The sequence below is a fragment of the Gopherus flavomarginatus genome, chromosome 2 (genome assembly GCF_025201925.1).
Source record: "Gopherus flavomarginatus isolate rGopFla2 chromosome 2, rGopFla2.mat.asm, whole genome shotgun sequence".
Lineage (NCBI taxonomy): Eukaryota > Metazoa > Chordata > Testudines > Testudinidae > Gopherus > Gopherus flavomarginatus.
In genome coordinates this window covers 232735878-232756117 of record NC_066618.1, presented here as the reverse complement: position 1 = coordinate 232756117, position 20240 = coordinate 232735878, and the positions used below count along the sequence as shown (strand labels likewise).

The following is a 20240-nucleotide window of genomic DNA, read 5'->3' as shown; positions in this document are numbered from 1 at the left end:
TTTACAGACAGGAGAGGTGAGTAACTGCTCTTCTAAATCCATAAAGCATTATAGTCTCAAATCAGCAAAACCAAAACACAAGTTTTGAATTAAGAAGGCACAGTGAATATAAAGGGTGTGACATTCTTAAAACATTGAAGGTGGGGTTTATAATTTAAGGGGCTATTTTGCCTCATTCCAGTAATTTCTCTTCCAATCTGTGGTTAGGCAATTTATTTCATAAATACACACCCTACATTAAACCGATGAGAAGATTCAGAAATTAAACACACAAAAGTCAGGAAATGCAAAACTTAGGTTCCCCACAACAAATGTAATTCAGCAATTCAGTATGTTGCATTTTACCTGCCTGTGTTGTCAATATTATGCTTAATATATATCTTTAGTGTGGCAGAGTTTACTGTTGTTGTGGGAATCTTAACTTCTGAATTTCATGACTTCTGAATGGCAAAAAACAAACAAACAAACAAAAATCCTTTGGATAAAGACCAGGAATGATAAATTTTAGCCTAAAATAAGTGTTTGAGAAAACTATGAGCAACTGAAATGAAGGGTTTACTATAATATTATAATTCTCCATAGAAAGTGAAGTCTGATGAAAACAGATATACTGGTGACTATTCTGAATGGATACATATCACAACAGGAAAAATAGAGTGAAACTGCTCTTCAGGGTATTAGCATGGTAACAATCTCTTCTAAATTCTAACAATTTATTATCATTATTACTATTATATGTCTTACTTATCATGCTTATTGTAAAAAATGTGTCATCTCCCTCAATTAGGCATGGCTCTATTAAGTAAAGTTTGAATCTGAAATTAAAATTTGGGAAAATTAAGGGGATTATGAATCTTTAATAACATTCCACTTTTTCTTCATCTGAAATATATATATACATATACGCGCGCGCACACACACACACGATGAAAGTGCTATAAACAAAACTAATTAATTTTGTTTTCCTTCATTTATTTACTAAGGAAATATAGCTTACCTTAGTAAATAACTCAAGATTTTAAAAGATCAAGTATTCTAACTGAAATCTGCAGCTATGCCTGAACTTCGTCTGTGGGGGTTGTTTGTTTTAAACTTCCTATAGAAGACTTTTCTATGGAAAAACTTCACGCCAGACTCCAGATTCAGGGCTGTTATTGCTTGTAAGGTCCCCACCCACATTTTCAGTACTCTCTCTCTTTTGGTCTCCCCAAACTGTGTTTTACTTATAAAGAATTTAGCTCTGCATTTGTATCCGTTACAGATTAACCAATCAGTTATCTAGGAAGTAAGCATTTTGTAGTCAGGGTGTCCCTGTCACTGCTGTGCTGTGTGTCAAAAAAACAGTACTTACAGTGATCATACAATTATTTACAAAAGCACATTGGGCAAAATATTGTACATGTCCTTACTCAAGCAGAAATGCACAGTGGACCCATTGTAAGGTTACATTTTAACAAAAAACATGCAGAATATGTTTCTTTTAATACACTTCCACTGAAAAACTAACTGCTGCTGGCATGAATCTAGTTTTTCAGTAGCAATCATTTTCTACATATCCAACTACATATATATGTGAACTGTATCATAGAATATCAGGGTTTGAAGGGACGTCAGGAGATCATCTAGTCCAACCCCTTACTCAAAGCAGGACCAATCTCCAACTAAATCATCCCAGCCAGGGCTTCGTCAAGCTTGACCTTAAAAACTTCTAAGGATGGAGATTCCACCACCTCCCTAGGTAACCCATTCCAGTGCTTCACAACCCTCCTAGTGAAAAATTTTTCCCTAATATCCATCCTAAACCTTCTCCACTGCAACTTGAAGCCATTACTCCTTGTTCTGTATCTATTTTTAAGAATGTGTATATGTACATCTTAGATTGTTTACTTACAGAGAACTTAGATTAAGGAAAAGGAAGAAAACAACATGCAGAAGGGAACAAGGTTGCTTCACTTGCTGTACTGTGCTATATGTTATCAATAATTGGGTTATGCTTTTTATTTTTTTTAATTCCACTGAATTTACACATTGCTACAGGAGGGGCCTGGAAACCAGCTGAATTTGTTTGTATTAGCTTCTGTTATAGCTCTATCAAACGATAAAACCAATGGGCCAGCAGGAACTCAGTGTTGCGTGATGAAGGAAAGCAGTCTGAATTATTGCTGGCAAGACTAATTTCACAGATTATGTAGTCAGACCTCTGCATCAAACAGGACACTCCAATATATTATCATTTATCTCTGTTTTATTTAACTTCTACTTAGCCATTACCACTTGGGGGTTGTTAGAGAACTTATTTTTTCACTTTTACACTTCCCTGGTCCTTCTCGCATGAACAGAGAGCAACCATACCTGAAGTCCGAAGGTGCAAACAATTCGATGTTTATTGGGGTGAACTTCCAGCAAGCTTAAATTCAAGTTCCTTTTTTCCTTATTTTCGAATCACAACTTACTTCCTGTTTGCCCCTAATTTATATAGTAATATTCTTAGCTATACCTGAATCAATCATTCTACTAAAATTTACCTAACCAATCCTAACATATTGTAACATGATTAGCTAACCAATTATATCCCACCACCTTAATTAGTTTACACCCAGCAAAATTAATTATACAGCAGACAGAAACAATCACAGAACTAGACAGTGACCATGCAAATAAACATACAAAACAATACAGAAGTGAGGATTTTACAACTACATCTATACAGATATAAGGGTTTTACAACTACATCTATTGATAAGTGAGTTCTTACCAGACAGAAAACTATCAAACTAAATTTCCTTTTACATGTTTTAGGCTCTTCCCTTTCTCTGGAGGTGATAGATCGAATCACTTTCCTAACAGCCCCAGACTGCCTTATTTTAATATGACTAGTTTGGAATGTGAGGATGTGACCATACATTTTCCAGTTTATGGCTGCTTAGCTGAAGAACCAGGCCTCAGACTGTCACAGTAAGAGAAAGCCATTATACAGACAGACAGTGATTTTTGATTCTTTCTTTTATACCTCTATAACTAGCTAAGTGATAAGAATACACCTAAATTCTTGAAGTATAGGCCTTTGCAGACAGGCCTGGATATCTATATCCTAACAGGGGTCCTCTTTGATAATCTGTTGCAACACCTAATAGCTCTGCTTATATTGAATGTAAGACAATCATATGTAATATATAACCATTTATGTAGTAAGGAGAAGATCTAGAAGCCATTCACAAACTACACAGGAACACACACTAAACATTGTATTTACCAAGGAAAAAGAAACAGTAGACAGAAGATATCCAAATATAATGTAAAAAAATTTTTATCCTTGTCTGTGGGCATGTAAGGGAGAAAACAATTAGTAAAATACCGAGTATTTGAATATATACTATCATTTTCTTACTTTGATAAACATAATTCAATTTAAAAGACCTCCTCTCAGGACAGCAGTGTTAGCTATAGTGAATACAGTCCCACATCTCAAACACAGCATTGTAATATTGATTCTACAGTTAAAAGTTCAGATGACATTCAAAATGCTTATTTTTCCATTTACTGAGACAAAAGTATTCTTTTTCGACTGTAGCTTCTCACATTTGGTCTCAAGCTATAAGTGATGAAGAATTTATGGGAGCTACAGAAAGTTGCAACTGCAAGGACAGAGACTGGAAGTCGGAAAGAGAAGGCCAAGGGTATTACCAGTGTCTGAAAAAGCAGGTCCTCCTCCAGTTTGAGAGACAGCTCAACTCAACTACTTTCCAATGTAGTTGGAACTACATTGTAGCTCAACTACTTTCCAATGTAAAGGTTTGCAGTTCATTTACTTGCTTGGGCAGATGCTTCACACACATAAAATCCTTCAGTTTGATGCATGTTCACTTGGGGCCAGATTCTGATATCTTCATTCACGATGAATAATGGTATTTCAGAAGGTTTGCTCATGCAGTATAGTGCTATGTTACATGAGCACCATTACCAAAATCTGGCACTTGAGTCTACATTAGATTTCGTAGTTTGAGTGTGTTCTTGCCAGACTGTGTTTATGCATTAGCAGCTTTTATTTATTTAAACTTTACATTAACAAGCTATCACTAGGTAAGTATGGTAAAAATGTCAAATGCTAAAGAGGACAGAGTTGTCTGCTATTATTATTCAATAATAATTCACTTATTCCATACTCGATTACTCTGGCCACATCTCAGAGCAAATTAGCCAGGATTGTGCACAAGTCAAGAACCTTTACTTTGATGCCGAGAGATAAGAATTACAAAGAGCAAATAAAAAGTAAGATTATATACTGGAAAATACTTTTTTAAAATGTAAATGATCATGAGAGACTGAATATTAAGAAGTTAAATGTGCGGTATAAAGTATCCCCTCTGTAAAAGTTATAACGACAATCTAGTAATGTACCAATATTGTCAATAGAGCTGGACATAATTTTTCCGAGCAATTTATTTGGCAAAAAAAATGCATTTCAGGTCAACCGAAATTATTCATAAATTCACGTCAAGTTCACCTAACAGTTTTGACTGAACCAAGAAAGTCAAACTGGTTTGGTAGTGCTGAAGCAAAACATTTCAACCTGAAAATGATCACTTTGATTTTCAGGCATTTTGACAAAAGGAACTGAAAGGAAGACTATATCACAAAACGGCCAAAGACGCTGCAGCTCCTTTAGCTTTAGCCCAGTAATTAGGGCACTCACCTAGGATGTGAGAGAGACCTGGGTGCAATTCCTTCCTTCACCTGATGTGGGGGAGAGATTTGAACACAGGTATTGCACACCACAGGGAAGTACACTCTAGCTACTGGGCTAAGGGTCATTCTCTTTCTCTCTCTGGCACAGTGGCTATTCATTATATTCATGAATGACTATGAATGGTCACTATAAGTGACAAAGAGGTTTTATTTCAATTCAAGGTTTTTTTCATTTTCCATTCACATAAAATTTTTGAAAAATGTTTTTGGTTCGACTCAAAGTTAATTTTGGTTTGATTTGTTTTTGGAATTGTCAGCAAATTTTAAAAAATCCATTGTTTGCCCAGCTCTAGCTGATAGTTCCCTGTGGCATGTCACATCTTCCTTTCCTCCTTCAGTAGGGTGGTGATGGGGGCAGAGGTAGAGAAAGAAGGCTACCAGCAACACAGAAGAGAGGCTTTGTGTTGATCAGCCATCTAGGTGAAGTCATAGGTGAATATGAAGAAATTTACTCCTGAACAGGATTCTTGAATGAGCCTTTAGTGAGATTTTCAGTTCCTGCAACTCTTAGCTTCTGAGAAAGGGTAGATGCTGGGATCCTCTCAGGTCTTTGTCTCTAGACTTCACTGGAGGGCCCACCTCTAGTCAGCAGGTAACTGGTAATTTCCACCTCCAAACCCAATACAGTGATTAGATGTAAAAAACAAATCAATTCATACCTGGGCGATCTACTTTATCAGAGGTATTCAATAATAATTCACGTATTCCATACTCCATTACTCTAAGAAGAGAACCAACCCCACAAGGAGAACGTTCATCTATATATGCTAAAACAAACCCTGGTTTAAAAAATGGTTAGTTGAAGCACCTTAGTTCAGAGAAGACACAAATGCATATAAGAAACCAAGACAAGCTGTTTTCCCTGGGTTTCAAATCTTAGTTTGGTTGCAATACTAGCTGAACCACCACCTAAAATTCCAGTTTAATACTTGTGTAGTTCAGTAGCCAATAGCAACTACATCTGAGTAACTGATTGTATTTCTCAAAGAAACTGGAAGCTGGCAAACTTGTGAGGGGCAAGCAGCCAAACCAACCATTAATGCTGAGAACAGTATAAATCATCAAATGGAATCAGAATATTTCACACTTCACTTTGGAGGACATAAGCCACTTACAGCTTCTATTATAAACATTTAATATTAGTGATCTGTCAAGTTACAAAAAGGCATGATGGCGCCAATGGCCACAATCCCTCTCTCTGACCTTGGACTTACATCACTTTCGTTCTCAAAGTATCAGATCAGCACTGATATTAAAGAGTTCCTGTATTAATGTACACATTAATTCACAACTCTTAAACTTACACTTTTTAAACTAAGTTTAATAATATATAAATTAAAATACCACCTGTGATTTTTCTCCATTTATACTGGTCAACACTATATACAGCACAGAACAGTAGTAATTAGCTGACATTGCTTTTCTGTGACATGCCATGTGTCTGGTTTTCATTTGATAAATCTTATCCACATTTTACAGCACTGCAGTCCAACGCAACAATCATACAACTTTAATGAAAAACTTATAAAAACAGCAATGAGATTCATGCCAGGGACAGATTTAATTACTAATATTAGGCATATTATATAAATAGTATTATAAAAGCCTTTAATACATCTGTGTCACAGCAGAAGGGAAGCAGAAAAGGTGCTAAGGCAGAGTCTGGTGTTGGAACAGGGCAGACTGTTGACAAGCCCAAAGCCACTGGCATTTGACATTCACACTTGATTGCTCCATCAAGCATGCATTCTCTCCTACACTGAAAGTTTAGAATCAATGTGTTAACTTTGCATTTGTATTTGAGAGGCAATTATCTAGCCAACATCTGTTTTACAAATGGGATGGACCACCGCAATTTTAAGGAACGGTTTCAACTGCCACTTTAAATTCAGGATTCCACAGTTAAGTATGTTTTGTCAACCGGTTGAGTCTATAAAAAATATCTTCACAAAGAAAGATACATTGTTTTGGAGATAGCTATATCATAAGTGAAGATGCTCAGGTACCACAATTTGTGCGTTTTACCCAAATAAAGAGTCAACATTTGGGGTTCTCAGTGATTTTTAGTTCAGATTGCTGACGAAACATATATATTAAATATTTTGTATAAATCAACAGCACTACAAAATAAAATATGAAACATAGCAACTTCCCGGATATCATCAGAGAAATACTATCTTTCAAGGAAGGTAACATTTGGTATGTCTTACTTTTCTGCTTCTGTATAAACTTAAAAGGTTGGCGTGGCCACCACATAGGTATGTAGTAATAAATACCTGTACCTAAGAGTTACCTAAAAACTAACTCTTAAGACTCAGGTTTAAAAGTTCTTCAAAATTTGTTTTAGGGTTAAACAGTGACCTCTTCCAATACAGAAATGGACAAAATGCTTAATTATAAATAATATTCTAAGAAAGTGTCTCTGCACATACATATGTAAGGAACATAAAAGCAAGTGTATTTAAATGTCAAGAAATACATATGAAAAAGTGTCATAAAAGCAGCAGGAGGTGAAGAAATTTCTGCCTTCATCTGTCCTGCAGAGTTATCTTTTCCTCTCCCACACTTTTCAATCTGTTCAAATAGTAAATTTTGCATTATATGGGTGTGTGAAGATGCAATGAGATAAATTTCACTGTTGTACATCTCATATAGCCTTATACAAGTCATCAGGGCTGCATGGGATGTAACTCATTCTCGTACAGACTAGCCACCCAGAATCAGACAAAATAGATCACATTTAAAGAAAAAAAAGAAGCACCACTTGGTTATTACTCTATGTTAACAGAAAAAGCCACCAAGTGTAGAAAAGAATTACCCATATAGATACAAATATATATTTTTGTGAGGTAAGAATGGAATGCAACAGGAAAGAGAAATTTCAATTATTACTATAATTAGAAAACTCCAGAGTTCTCCATGGATTTAAATTTGTCCACAGTTGGAAGTGTGGGCAAACTATTTCAAACTGTCACAGCATGACAGATTATTGCAATATTACTATTTATTCAAGTGTGTCTGCATTTTTAGTTGTATAACTTTTGGGCAAGAGAAAAAGGTTGTTCATTTTATATATGAACGCAGATTATTTGAAGATTACTTTTTAATTTAGGAGACTAACGATTTTAAAAGTGTGTGCATGCATGTGTGCGCACATGCGCAGAATTGTTTGGCCTAAGCTTTCTTTGTGTTGACAGTACTTTAGCACTTACATTGCATAGTGATGTTATAAATTCAGTCTTATGTAGGTGTCAACTGGTCTACTTAGAAGTTTTGCTTCATATCTACAACATTTATGCTAGCAAAAAAGATCCAATTACATTAGTCATATGGACTATTACATTCTGTTTAGGGCTTTTTGTACATCTTACTTATGAAAGTATTTGATCTGCAATCCCACATGTTACAAAAACAAATCTGAAAGTGACAAATTTGATTATCATATATTTTAAAATGTGACCTAAAACCAACATTTTACAAGTCAGATTTGTATCACAGGCAACTTCTATCACAGCAGAAGGGAAGGCTCCCCCATCCACCTCCCACACACCAGCGGAAGATCCATATGAAAGTAAACTGAGGGTGTTACCATGCATAACTGGGCAAGTAAAATTAGAAAAACCAGTAGCCAAGGAAAGAAAAAACAGGAAGCCTGAAAATTCAAATGTGAACTTCCACTTGAAAAACCTCAACCAGTGTTAACTACAGAAATATATATTAATTCATAGATTTTAAGACCAGAAGGGGCAATTTTGATCATCTAGTCTGATCTCCTGGAGCCTAACACAGACCACAGGACTTCCTTTAGTTAATTCCTGCTTCAAGACCAATAGTTGTTGAACTAGAGTACTTTTAGAAAAACCTCAAGTCTTGATTTACAAATTTCCAGTGATTCACAATCCAACACAGTCCATGGTATATTGTTCCAGTAGTTAATTATCCTCACTGCTAAAAATTTGCATCTTATTTCTAACATACAACCTTAAAGGGACACTATCAATTTTATAATGACCAGAGTGTTGAAATTTTTAATCTATTGTTCTTACAGTAACGTCCAAAAAAAATATTTCTCTGTTCTTTCAGTTTACTTTGTGTATTTGACAGCACTTCTTTTATAGTCAGTACAAATATTGGCAGAGGAACTCAGAGCAGATGTAGCAAACCACTTCTAAGTCTTTCTGTGACAGTTATCACTATTTGGTGCCCCTTTAATTTACCCTGATCCCTACATATCTTCTACCCCCAAATCAGGAGACATCTGTATACCACAAAAATTCAACACACCTGGTTTTGTAATTTCTAAATGGCAAATATTACTGGTGACATCAGGAAAATGGCTTTGTGCATTTAGGAACCAAGGCTGAGAGATCAATGGAAGAATTATTATTTGTATACAGTAATGCCTTTTATATGCTGAAAACTTTCCAGACAGTCAAGAAGTCAGAAAATTACAGTCCAAAGGATCTGCTTATCTGTCTTCCCAACAAAAATCTTACCCCACCACACAGTACTATAATAGCTAACTTTTCTAGCAGAGATCTACCTCCAAGGCCTGATTTGCATTGCCTGGAAAGGAAAAATAACTTAAGGCCTTGGCTACACTCACACTTTACAGCGCTGCAACTGGGGTGTGAAAAAACACCCCCCTGGGCGCTGCAAGATACAGCGCTGTAAAGCGTCAGTGTAATCAGGGCAGCAGCGCTGGGAGCGCGGCTCCCAGCGCTGCACGCTACACCCGTAAGGGATGTGGTTTACATGCAGCGCTGGGAGAGCTCTCTCCCAGCGCTGCTGCTCTGACTACACTCACACTTCAAAGCGCTGCCGCGGCAGCGCTCCCGCAGCGCTGCTGGGGCAGCGCTTTGAAATTCCAGATGTAGCCATACCCTCAATCTTGCTAGCCTAGCTCTTTCTAACTTTATCAACTGCTTCTGTCACTCTATCTGAGAGAATCATATATCAAGCTCTTTCTGTCTCTCTCTTTATTAGAATTACATTCAGATGGCCATGAAACAAATTAATACATATGATTATGGTAACTGCTCACACAGCATTAAAACCATCAATAAATACAGTTTCAAGGAATTCAAAAACTGAAGTTTGTTTGCCTAGAACACTTGCTACTAATTATTATGGAACAAATTCATATTAAAAAAAAAACCTAGTCTGCTTACAAACAATTTGCAAATGAAAAGAGATCAAAATGCATAAAATAAATTGTTATGAATAGCTCACCCAATGCTACTGTAACAGATGGAATTCACATAAAACCCAGCCCATGGACAGGTCCACAGGGGTATAATGCAGCCTCTCTACTGATGCTCTGAGTTGGAATAGGAAAACATACACATAAATCAAAAGTGTTTTAATTCTGAAATGCTGATGCAGTCGCTCTTGGGAACTGTAGTTCACGTATATCATGGTCCCACTCTCCTCTATGGGCTAGGTTCCCATCACTACGGGTATGTATACACAGCAAAGAAAAGAGTTTTTGCTGTGTTTATATACCTCACAAGAACAGTCTGTGAGGCATCCTGGAAGATGTAGTGGGATGAATGAACCTGGACCACAGAGGTTTAGAAATATTGCCTTGCCAACCCAGAGTAAACAAAAATCATAAGATTGACTTAAAAACGTATTGAGGCTCAAAAAGCCTTTCCAATTAAAATGAATTCCACTATGCATAATATCACCATCTCGTTCTTACATAGCACTTTTCTATCAGTAGATCTCAAAGTGCTTTATAAAAGAAATCAGAATCATTATCCCCATTTTAGATGGGGAAACAGAGAATAAAGCAAGGAAATGCTGTTCCCAAAGTCACCGGGAACAGAACACAGGTCTCTTATGCCCCAGTCCAGTGTTCTGTCAGCTATGCCATGCTGCCTCCAAAATTATAGATTCATAGATTATAAAGCCAGAAAAGACCTCTGTAATCATCTAATCTGACCACAGGCAAAACAAAGGCCATAGAACTTCCCTGAATTGATTCCTGTTGGAATATGTCTTTTAGAAAAATATCCACTCTTGATTTAATAATTACCAATGATGGAGACTCAACCACAACCCTTGGTAAATTGTTCCAGTGGTTAATTACTCTCATTGTTCCTATCACATCTTGAAGCATAGTGGGAAAGTGTACATACATGAATTTTTATGGAGGTTATCAAGATTACATCAGAGGAAGGTGACTTTTCAGAATGTTGCGTAAATAGAAAAGCCATTGCCAGTGTTTCAGAGCAGTGATTCCCTCCTCCCCTACAACTATGGTTGAAAACTATATTTCTTGAGTCAGAAGGCTTTGCAATCACAGAGAATAATTTCTGTTAAGTACAGTTATTAGTAAGTTATTAATAAGACTGATAACCTCTTGACCTAGTTTTTTTCATAGCTAAAAACCCCCATCAACCACACACACACTCACCCCCTGTAACAGTCTTGCCTTTTGAATACCAACATATGATACTTACCACACACAAACAGATATTCACAAATAATAACAAAACTGCTTTTATCCTGTTCTCCAATACCCAATTTTGTTTCATGAGAACATGAGTACAAATAATAATGTTTTATTAAAATAGAAACTTGAACTCCAGGTAAAATGTATTTATTTTTCAAAAGCACTTCTCATTTTGATTAACTTTCTTTTAGCCTGCTGAGATAATTGATCAGAACTACACAGGAAGTAAAATTAGCACAGGTGGTGTTTATATGGTTCAAAGAGAATTAATCCCCAAATGGAAAATATATTACATTAGTGCGCATATATAATATAAATACAATATATATACTAGTTCTGACTTTAAAATATTAACCACAAAAGATTAAGCTAAAAGTGATGTTGAAAGGTGAAGTCTTTGTTTTCTCTATATTTTAAACTTATTTCATATTCTAACAGAAATTTAAAAAATAGGAGACTGTGACAACATTCCCCAAGTGTTATCTGGACCGGGGATCTGCTAGGTCACTCCAATCCTAGACTGTGGGAGCCAGCCTTACCCTGCTCTGCTGTGAGAACCCCAACTCCTGGTCTGTTCACACACAGCCTCTAGCATGTAAGCGGCTTGGATTGTGCAACCGAATGACACTAGCCAATATCTCCGGTCCCAGACACAACGCTAGGAACCTTCATTTTGCAGTGTCCAGTTATGCTCACTGGATGCTGCAAGCTTATATAAGTTCGTCAATTTAACAAAGAAATTGTATGTACCAGGCTTGTCATCCTAAAGGGAGTCTCTGACACGCTTCAAACCAAACACACTGCTTTAGGTAGAATAAACAAACAAATTTATTAGCTACTAAAGATACATTTTAAGTGACTATAAGTAAGAGCACAACAAGTCAGATTTGGTCAAATGAAATAAAAGTAACATGCATTCTAAGCTGATCTTAACATTTTCAGTGCCCTTACAAACTTCGATGCTTCTCACCACAGGCTGGCTGGTTGCCCTTCAGCCAGGCTCTCCCCTTTGATCAGCGCTTCAGTTGCTTGGTGGTGGTGTCTGCAGATCAGAGGTGGGCAAACTATGGCCCGCAGGCAGTGGTGAGCTGGAACCAGTTTGCAAGAACCGGTTACTAAATACAGAAGCCGGCGTAGAACCAATTCCTAAAGGGGCAGACGGGTGGGCAAACTCCAGTTAGCGGGCCACATCCGGCCTGCGGGACCGCCCTGTCTGGTCCGCCTGAGCTCTCAACTGGGGAGGCCAAAGCTCTTCTGGCCCCTCCCCTGCTCCTCCCATCCCCACGCAGAGCCACCAGAGCCCTGGAGGAAGCGGCGGGGCTCCAGCGGCTATTTAAAGAAGTGGGGCGGCAGAGGCAACTGGAGCCCCAGCCCTTTAAATAGCCCTTGGAGTGCCCCGCTACCCCTGGGCTCTGGGGACTATTTAAAGAGCCCAGGGCTCCCCTGCTTCTACCACCCCGGTCCTTTAAATAGGCGCAGGAGCCCTGGGGAAGCAGTGGGGCTCCAGCAGCTATTTAAAGGATGGGGCACCAGGGGCAGCTGGAGCCCCAGCCCTTTAAATAGCCCCTGGAGCCCCCTGCTACCCCAGGACCCTGGGATCTATTTAAAGGACATGAGACTCCCCTGCTTCTACCGCCCCAGCCCTTTAAATAGCCACCGGAGCCCTGGAGTTGTGGTGGCAGGGCTCCGACAGCCATTTAAAGGGCTGGGCAGTAGAAAAGACAGGAGCCCTGGACTTTTTAAATAGCCTCCAGAGCCCCGCTGCCGCTACCCTCGGGCTCCAGCAGTGGGGCTCTGGAGGCAATTTAAAGAGCCTGGGGCTCCAGACCCTGCTGGGAGCCCCAGGCCCTTTAAAGTGCCCCCTGGGGAAGCCGGGCCACCCCGGTACGGTGCACCGGCTCTTGCCACTACACCATATGGGGGCGTACCGGCTTACTTTCACCTCTAGGTAAGGGGATGGGGCTGCAAGCTTCAGCAGCTGCATAGCATCCTTATACAGCAGCATGGTAAGAGGGCCAGCCAGGGCTGGGAGGAGGGGTTGAATAAGGTGTAGGGAGCGGATGTTATAGGGGGTGGTCAGGGGACGTGGAACAGGAGGATTCGTTAGGCATGGGAGTCCTGGGGCTCTGTCAGGGTGGTGGTGGGTGGGGTTGGGACAGTCAGGCAACAGGGAGTAGGGTAAGTTGGGAGGTGGGGTTCTGGGGAGCAGTTAGGGGGAGGTCTTGGGAAGGTGTGGTCAGGGGACAAAGGGGGTTGATGGGTTGCAGGTTCTCAGGGGGGCAGTGGGGGGCAGGACGTGGGTTAGGGTCGGATGGGTGGGTGGCGGGGGTGAGACAGGCATGTGGGGCTTGTACTCACCACACGGTTCCCTACCAGGTCTTCAGCAGCACTTTGGCAGCGGGTCCTTCACTCACTCCAGGTGAAGGACCTGCCACCAAAAACCCAAAGCGAGTGAAGACCCCCCCGCCGCTGAACTGCGGAGGACTCATTAGGAAACCGGTTCTTAGGATCTTGGGAGCTTATTACTGCCCGCGGGCCACATTTGGCCCGTGGGACCACCCTGACTGGTCCTTGAGCTCCCGACCCAGGAGGCTAGCCCCCAGCTCCTCCCCTGCTGTCCTTCTTCCCCTGCAGCCCCACGGGCAGTGCTCTGGGCAGCTGAGCTGTGCGCTCCTGCTGAGCAGAGCAGCAGTGTGTCTAGCTCCAGCCAGGCAGCGCAGCTGCCAGACATGCTGCTCTGAGAGGCATGGTAAGGGGGCCAGGGGGTTGGACAAGGGGCGGGGAGTCCCAGGGGCAGTTAGGGAACAAGGAGAAGGGGGAGTTGAATGGGTCAGGGGTTCTGAGAGGGGCAGTCAGAGGACAGGAAGAGGGAGGGGGTGGATGGGGGTGGGGGCCAGGCTGTTTGGGGAGGCACAGCCTTCTTTTCCTGGCCCTCCATACAATTTTGCAACCCAAATGTAGCCCTCAGGCCAAAAAGTTTGCCCATCCCTGCTGCAGATGGAGGAGGTTGGCGAGAGAGGAAGAGCATGGCAAATGTCTTTCCCTTTTATCAAGTTCTTTCTTCCCTCTTGGCTTTGCCCCCGACCCTTCTTCAGAGTCAGGTGAGCATTACCTCACTGTAGTCCCAAACTGACCAAGGGAAGGGGGGTGACTCACTCGAGAGTCCAACAGATCCTTTGTTGCTGGCTAGGCCAGTGTCCTTTGTTCCTGTGAGGCTGGGCTGGATTTGTCCTATACATGCCCTGATGAGGTGTGAACTGCCCCTCTGTTCCTGGAGAGTTTTGCCCAGGCTTGTTTTGTGCCATTGATACATTTTCAGTCTCAAAATTATATGCACGAAATTACAACCATAACATTACTACAACAACAATGCTCAGCGGATCATGAGCCTTTCGAAGACACCCAACATGACAAACTTTGCATTGGATACCACACAATCATATTATAACGATGAATGTGGAGGTGTAGGGTGTTCCCCTAAGATACAGTGTCACAGGGACCTTTTTAAAAAAATTCATACCATAAGAATATATCACCTCTGACATAAATATACAACCTCAGACATGTATATACATGCAATTATCCGTATGTGCAAACAAATAAAAAATAATTACAAACACATATTCCAACTGCACTCTGGCCCCAATTAGTCAACTTTGTTTTTGTTTTTTTCTTTTTTAAGAAGCAGCAAGACTATGGAAGATCAGGATTGAGGTGCCTCAATACTGTTGGAGAAGGAAACTTAAAGAAGGCCTGTGGGAACAATGTTGATTCCAGCTAATGTAAAAGGTTCTCACTATAAAATAATATGATATTCAGTCCAAGATTTTTAACAAGTTTTTAAAAAGAAACACTTTTGTATTTCAGTATAGTATATACCAACAACACACTTTTCAGCACTAGATCTGTATGGTTTTAAAGCTTTCTGAACAGTATAAGGAAACCAGATGAGCGAAGACTATTTTATTGCCAATACACAAATCTGCTCAAAATCCTTGCTTATTTCCTTTGCCAATTTTATACTCTTACAGCTGGATCACAACTTCCTTACACCCATGAGGTCAGGAACTGTTTGAAAAGAAATGTATAATACAACTAAGCTTTGTGTCAGTGGGCCGTGCCTAATATAAAAAATGTGAAGTTTCCCATTTCCCAACCCCCAATCTCTCCTAACAAAACTAACTAGCATGTCACTAATCCCTAATTTGTTGCAGTACTTTGTTAAACAGATTTTAAAGACACATACAAGGCGAGTCTCATTTTACGCACATTTAACATGCGCGAATTAAGCTTTGCACAGTTAGCAAAAAACAAAAAAAAAAGAGAAAAATAACAATTTACATACTGTATCTGTAGTGCAGGCGATTCCGCCCGCCATTACACTCAATGCAATTTTGACTATATGTGATTTTCACTTTACGCGCTGACAGCAGAATGTAACCCCTTCGTAAAATGAGACTCGCCTGTATACTTAAGTCACACAGGATATAAAGAATTTGTTCTGTGCTCAGGGCTCACAGCCAGGCTTCTTTTCAAGGGCAAGAGAAAAAAAGCTATTTATTTATCACCTAGAATTGCATTCACTATCCCAGAAATGAAGTTATCCTGCCTTTGAGGGGGTTTACAGACCCCACGCTAAGATAAAAGGCGTAGTGGAACAACGTTAGACCAAGTACTGGGAGCTGGGCATACTCTTTAAGAAGGGACTAGTTAAAAGAGAGATCTGGCAGACTAGCAGTGGGGGCAAGGGGCATGCAACAAGGCAGACAGGTTGTAGCAGCAGAGGTTGAACAATCTACAAAGGAAATACCAAGATTGTGAGTATTATTCAGCCAGGATCCACTGTTCCCCTGACTAAGCAGGCGTGATGGCGGGGAACAACTGAAATCTTCCGTTATGTAAGAGCTCACTCTGACACAGGGTTAACGAACAAACTCCAGCTTTATTGTGGTTGCCTACAACATGGCTTCTTCAACGTCAGGGCTTGACAGTTACCCTGAAAGTGTTCCTTCCAAACAGTTCTCTCCAGGAAACAATATGAGGACTGAAAAGCATTTGCAAGCACTTTCGCATTGTTAGAGGAAGCATCCCTCTCCCTCCCATTCCCACCTCCCCAGCTAAAACTCTGAACTACTGGGACTGAGTAAGCAAAAGTCTAGTGCCACACCACAAACAGAAGGAAAAAAAAAGAGGGAAAACAGGGGGGCAGCCTAAGGGAGCTTAATCTGGAGTAGCAGCCAGAAGGGACTGAGATCCCCACCACCTCTCCCCCTGGCTGGGACCTGGTGGAGAGGGAGGGCCTGTGCCCCTCCTATCCTTCCCTTGGCCTCCTATGAGATCCTGAAAGACTGCAAGGGGATGACAAACTGTGGCTTGGCTGTCAAGTCCCCAGAGGGCCCAGGAGAGCTGTCTCCAGGCTCGGTGAGACTGTTTCGGTTTGGCCTGACTGGCCCCCAAGCTCGCTACAAAGTGGTAGAGAATGTGGGCAACATGAAAAAGAAGAGTGGTGAGCAAAAGATGGATTTGGGCAAGATGTTGAAAAAGGAGATGGACCAGCAGAAACAACGGCAGCATCAGACCCAGTTGCTCCTGGCTGCTCAGCAACAGCAGCAAGCCTGCCAGAAGCAGCATCAACTCATCAGGGAACTAGCAGCTCAGCAAACAGACCAACAGCACCAACTGGTGCAGCAGATGGCCATAGGGTCTCACCCCCAGGGTACCCTGGGCAATTTGGCAGCAGGTGGTTCCAAGGCCTCCACGGAAGTTAACAAATATGGGGTTGTGGGATGCCCCAAAGGTGTTCCTAGTAACCTTTGAAAAGGTGGCTAAGGCAGCTCGCTGGCCCAAAGAGAGCTGGGCCACTCTGCTAGTGCCCTACTTGACAGGAGCCGCCCAGGCCGCGTATCGGGGGTCTCAACATGATGGCTGAATAAGACTACTCTTGAAGTAAGGCACTCATCCTAAATGCTTTTGATACTTCCACAAAGACATACTGCCAGCAATTTCAGGGGGAAAAGGCTCACACCTGGAGCATGACAGCAGGTGGCAGCCCAATGCCTAAAGGAATATTGCTGGCAATGGCTCCAGACCCACAAAAAGTTGAGAGCCTAAGTAGCTGAAATAATTGTCCTAAAACAGTTCATACAGATTTTCCCTTGGGGGAGGAGGGAAGTGGATGATGCATCACCATCCTGAAACTGTCTCTGAGGCCATAACCTTGGCAGAGAATTACCAGCTCCCCACAAGGCCCATAGTGGAGACCTCTTGGGCCAGTCCAGTGCCACCTCACCAACCCAGGCAATGGAAGGGGGAGAGAGTGAGAGGGGGCACAAAAGGACAGGGCTACCTGGGCCCAGCAAAGATAGGATGCAGATCAAGCATGACAGGTGGGAATGCACCTCTGCCAGGACCAGGAATTAAGAAGTGTGGAAGACCAGGGAGCAGCCCCTCCCCAAAGCTGGCAGGAGTGGCAGGACTCAAATGGGAACCCCCTTGGCAAGAGGGGCTTGTTCTGCATGGGGGCAGCCAGGACACTTCCACCATGACTACCTGTAGTTGACTGCCTCCACAACCAACTATGGCTGGCAAAATCCAGGGCCCATAATAGAGTGCCAATGAAAATATTAGTGGCTGTACAGGTCAATGGTATGGCGGCACAAGAACTGATTGACTTGGGTGCTGCAAGACGCTGATGAGGACAAATATGAGGGGACATGAAACAGTTCCCACAGGCACCATCTGTTTTGCAATGCATCCATGGGGGATGCATGCCCTTGCCCTACAAAGAAGATGCAGCAGAGGGTGCAGGAACACAATGATGAAATCTGTCAGGGGGTAGCCCCAAACCTGGCATATCTGGGGATATTCAGGTGAGACTGGAAGTTTTCTACAGACCTGATGGGATCCGAAGACAGTGAGAGATAGACAACGATGCCAGAAACAGAGAGATGGCAGAGCTGCAAGACTTAGTAGGCAAAGATGAGGAGGAAGACCCAGGAGAAGGAACATTGTCCACCATGAATGATGCCTCGACTGGGGCAGGATGGCTCTCTCTAAGGGGGCCAAACAACAGGAGAAATTACACGAGCCTGCAGTAACCAACGTATTTTCAGACAACATGGATTTTGCTGAAATACAATGAAATAACTCAACGTTGGGACAAGCCTCCATACAGCTCATCTGGGTCAATGCTGAGGTGGTAGAAACTTGATTCCTGAAAAAATGGCTTCACTTCAAGCTAGAGGGAGAGACAATATATAGAACAGAGAAGGACCACCAAGCAGGAGGATGTTAAAATGCAACTGATTGTCCCAAAGCACCACTGCAGGGAAATACTATGCCTTGCACATACCATACCATGTTGGGAACACCTGAGTCATGAAAAAATTCTCGATTGAGTTTCACTTCATTTCTACTGGCCAGGCATCCACCAGGAGGTACAAGAGTACTGCGTGCTTCCTGCCCATAATGACAGTGGGCAAGTCAAGGGAAGGTACCCTAGACCCTGTAACACCCTTTCCACGATAGGGTCCCCATTTGAGACCCCTTGGACAAGAGTGCAGCTGGATTCCAGTGCATGCTAGTCACCATTAGACTATACCATGCAATACCGTGCCACTTTACTCCACAAGGGCAACAGCCCTTGCCTCAGAGCTCATGAAAGTGTTGGCCCAGGTGGGCATCCCACAGGAAATAATCACAGATCAGGGCACCAATTTCATGTCCGAACTTATGAGTTAACTGTGTAGCCTGCTGAAGTCCATGTATCATCCACAATCTGACAGGCTGGTAGAGAGATTTAATAAGACCTAGAAAAATATGCTGTGGAAGTTCATGGCCTTGGAACCTCGCCACTGGGACCAATTACTCCTAGCACTCCTGTTCACCATCATCAAAGTCTCTCAGGCATCAACAGAATTCTCCCCATTCAAATTACTATGCTGGAGACAGACAAGGGGAATACTAGACCTCCTTTGGGAGATGTGGGAGGAACAAAGTTTCAAGCCCACAAACTTGGTACAGTATGTGCTGAGGCTGAGAGAGAAATTAAAGATCTTTGGACAAGCTTTTGAGAGAAAAATCTAACCAAGGCACAACAGGAGCAAGCACAAAACAAGGGAACCGATGTCCAGTGGTTCCAATCAGAGCACTAGATGTTACTCCTGCTTCCTACCCTGGAATCCAAAGTATTTGCTAGATGACAAGGTCCCTCTGAAGTAATCAGATGAATTGGGGCAGTAAATTATGCACCATGTCAACCTGCTAAAGTCCTGAATTTATCAATAAGGGCTCCTGGTATTGTCATTTCCTCCAGAACTGGAACTAAAGCCCCAGGCTCCTGTAGCTCCCACCTCCAACAAAGTCATGGTGGAAGACCTACAGATGGAGCAAAAACATCAGGTCCAAAAACTGGCCTAGTCCTTCTCGGTGATCTTTTCTACAGTTTCAGGACAGACTCATCTACTGTTCCTTTACATACAGATAGAAACAGGGGAAAAGGTGAGAGAACTTTTGATCATTGTTGAGGCACAAATGGGAAACTGTACAGAAGGAACTGCAAGCTGTATTTGGCTTTGGGATGGTTGGAGAGTCCCATAAAAATGGCAAAACCCTATAGTGTTGGTACCTAAATAGGGTGGGTCCACCAGAATCTGCATAGACTTCCAGCAGGTGAGCGTGGTATCCAAATTTGACACCTACCTGATGCCAACAGTTGATGAACTGTTAGAGAAATTGGGGGCTGCCAGGTATATAACCATCCTCAACCTAACCACGGGCTTCTGACAGATCCCTAGGACTTTGGAATCCTGAGAAAAGATGACTTTCTACATGTTGTTTGGTCTGTACCAATTTAAGACGATGCCATTTGGTACACAAGGCATGGCAGTCACCTTCCAAAGGCTGATGGGCAAGGTTCATTGGTCTCACAATTAGAACACAACTGCATAAATAGATGACATAGTCATCTATAGCAAGTCCAGGAATGAGCATTTAAAACATGTCACAGTGATCTTGCAGGCCCTCAGAAGAACTA

General features: G+C 41.7%; 1 protein-coding gene across 2 annotated transcripts in view; it reads right to left on the bottom strand.

The window, feature by feature from the left end:
• FAM110B (family with sequence similarity 110 member B) overlaps window positions 1–20240 on the bottom strand; it is a 177795-nt gene that overhangs the window by 135165 nt on the left and 22390 nt on the right. The gene's annotated exons all lie outside the window — the stretch shown is intronic.